Raw genomic sequence first — 2,868 nt, 5'->3', positions numbered from 1 at the left:
AGGATCTGTACCAAACAAAGATTTTCCCTTTACACTGTAGGATACGATTTGTAGGCCAGGATGTCTCTGCAGCATCACAATACTTTATTTTAGAATGGTATAACACATATTTTGTCTTTAACAAATATTGCGCCCCTGCCCCCGCCCCTGTGATTTGGATATTGCACTCGTTCATATTGCCATTTTGATAAAAATGCGATTAATTGTGCAGCCCTACTACTGATCATGACTGACTGACATTTTTGCTCAGGTTCACCCAGGTCTGCGGCAGCGACAGGTCAACCAGTGGTGAGTTTATACATTTCATTGCTGAATATTGCAGGCAAGTCACTAGGACTATTGATCATGACTGACTGAAGGTTCTGCTCTGCGCTGTTTAGGTTACCAGGTCTGCGGGCCGCGACAGGTCAACCAGTGGTGAGTTTATACATTTCATTGCTGAATATTGCAGGCAAGTCACTAGGACTATTGATCATGACTGACTGAAGGTTCTGCTCTGCGCTGTTTAGGTTCACCCAGGTCTGCAGGCCGCGACAGGTCAACCAGTGGTGAGTTTATACATTTCATTGCTGAATATTGCAGGCAAGTCACTAGGACTATTGATCATGACTGACTGAAGGTTCTGCTCTGCGCTGTTTAGGTTCACCCAGGTCTGCGGGCCGCGACAGGTCAACCAGTGGTGAGTTTAACATTTCATTGTTGATTATCAATCAGGATGCAGGCAACTAACACTATTGACTATTGGTTTAGGTTGCACAGGTTCGTCCAGGTCCGTCTAGGTCCGTGGGCCGGGACAGTTCAAGTGGTCGTGAGTATTGCCAGTTACATTTGGCTTGTCTTATTGAATATCAGATTAGCATGAGGAATACTATTGCTACTGGACTGACTAATGTTGGTGGTTTGGGTTTCTCAGGTGTACCCAGGTCCCAAGCCATGGAGAGCAGGTCCTTAGATGGTGAATGTCATTGGTTGTATCACTCAATGAGGCAGATTGCACATATGTTCTAAACATATTGATTGCTTCACACACTTTTTTCTTTCCTGCTTAGGTCTTTCGCATGCAAGGCCCATTTACAATGTACCAACCACATTCCCCCTGTCAGAAGCGAGTAAGTACAAAAATATTTTCATGTGAAACCCAGACTAATATGTATTATAACATTGCATTCTCTTTGTAACTGTTTGGTAAATCAGACTTCAGGTTTTCATCTTGTTGCTTTGCCATTTATGACATTTGGTCTAGAACCATCTCTTAATAAAATTGTTCTTTAATAAAACTGATTTGTCAAATACAGGGTTAAGGTTTCCCTTTGAATAAAGTATTAAAGGTGGGGTAGGTAGAAATTATCTAAAAATACTTTTTCCCAAATTTGCTTAAACTGTCTATATTTACCAATACATAATTAAAATGTAAGTACTCTGAAAAAAGAAAAAAAAAGTATACAAATCGAGTGTCTGTAGTCCTCTCAGTGCTGCAATAAACACAGCTCATTATTTCATTCACCCCCACCCCCTCCCGTCTGGGATCCTAACAAAGCCACGCCCCCAAAACATGAACGCGCTGCCGACCACGCTCAGCTAGAGGACGCGTTTACCAGCGCCGCGGAGAGGAGCAGTGCATGACATCATGTCAGAATCACATGTAATTAAATGCCTAACTTTATCATTATTAATATAAACAACTAACATGGCTGGTAGTACTCACTATCAAGCTAGCATATCGATACTGGTAATGGTGAAGTTTAAAATATATTGAGTTTGATTCAGTAACGAGCTAGTAACATAAAAACTAAAAAAGGTTGCATTGATACACGTTTCACGTTACCATCAGTTACACTGTGATGAAGGTGAATTTCGTGTAAGATTCATAACATATATGGTGTTTTACATGTAAAAGCTTCCACGAAAGCAATGTCTGTTGGCGTCACCCTGATTGTCAGTTGTCGCCACGGCTGGAAAGCCCGCCGATATTGACTCTCGTCTGACTTCTTGCTTTATCCAAATTCTTTTGGGTCATAACCTTTTCAAATACTGTTTTCCTTTTTTGCCCGGTTTTCCTTCGCTGACTGTATATGCAGGTAACTGGGAATTTGACTGCTCTTGCTCTGCCATAATTGTGATTCTTCCAAGCTTCAGTGCCTCTTCCAATCCTTGAGCAACGTGTGCGGGCATGTGGGCTGCTCTTACACAGCAGTGCTGGTAGCCATGGTAGCGAGGGAGAGCCGCTGAGCCTATCACTTCTTTCGTCCGGTAGGAAATAATGAGCTGTGTTTATTACAGCACTGAGAGGACTACAGACACTCGATTAGTATACTTTCTTTTTCAGAGTACTTACATTTTAAGTATGTATTGGTATATATAGACAGTTTAAACAAATTTGGGAAAAAGTTTTATAGAATATTTGTACCTACCCCACCTTTAAGTAACTAATTGAATAGTCATTCATTTTTCTGGGATTGCTAGAGAGCACTCTTTTACTGAAAGGCTGAAATGCCTTGCTGTTACCAGAGAACCATGATTATAGTGAGTAATCATTTTTTTCTAATTTCTCATTATTGCCAGAATTCCAGAAAATAGTGGTAACAAAGCTGGTGACTCTCACTGATGAGGTCAAAAAACTCCAGAGGACCTTACCTAACTCTGGGATTGATATAGCAGATCGACACCTTGGAAGAGTTCGAGAGGGAGGAGGCTTTCTTCTGGAGAAAAACAAATTTGAAACCTTGGTAAAATATTTTCAACCTCTTCCAATAGGGGGTTTATGCGGTGCGCTAAGCGTTCTAACCGACAAACAGGTCTAATCATTTCCGCTTTTCACTTCAGTACACATCTGCAGCGTAGGTGATCTCTTAGGTAACTTAAGTTTAG

The 2,868-nt window shown here is 41.3% G+C and overlaps 1 long non-coding RNA gene across 1 annotated transcript; it reads left to right on the top strand.

Annotated features, from left to right (window-relative positions):
* Positions 1-773: 773 nt before the first annotated feature.
* LOC119882130 lies at positions 774-1,078 on the top strand. Its single transcript, XR_005440463.1, has 3 exons — positions 774-808; positions 914-955; positions 1,050-1,078. It is a non-coding gene; the product is annotated as an uncharacterized LOC119882130 (long non-coding RNA).
* The last annotated feature ends 1,790 nt before the right edge of the window (positions 1,079-2,868 follow it).

The sequence above is a fragment of the Micropterus salmoides genome, unplaced genomic scaffold (assembly GCF_014851395.1).
Source record: "Micropterus salmoides isolate LMB-PRFRI ecotype aquatic unplaced genomic scaffold, ASM1485139v1 Ms_hic_scaffold_2927, whole genome shotgun sequence".
NCBI lineage: Eukaryota > Metazoa > Chordata > Actinopteri > Centrarchiformes > Centrarchidae > Micropterus > Micropterus salmoides.
The sequence above is the reverse complement of the archived record's forward strand: the minus strand, read 5'-3'. Positions and strand labels throughout refer to the sequence as shown.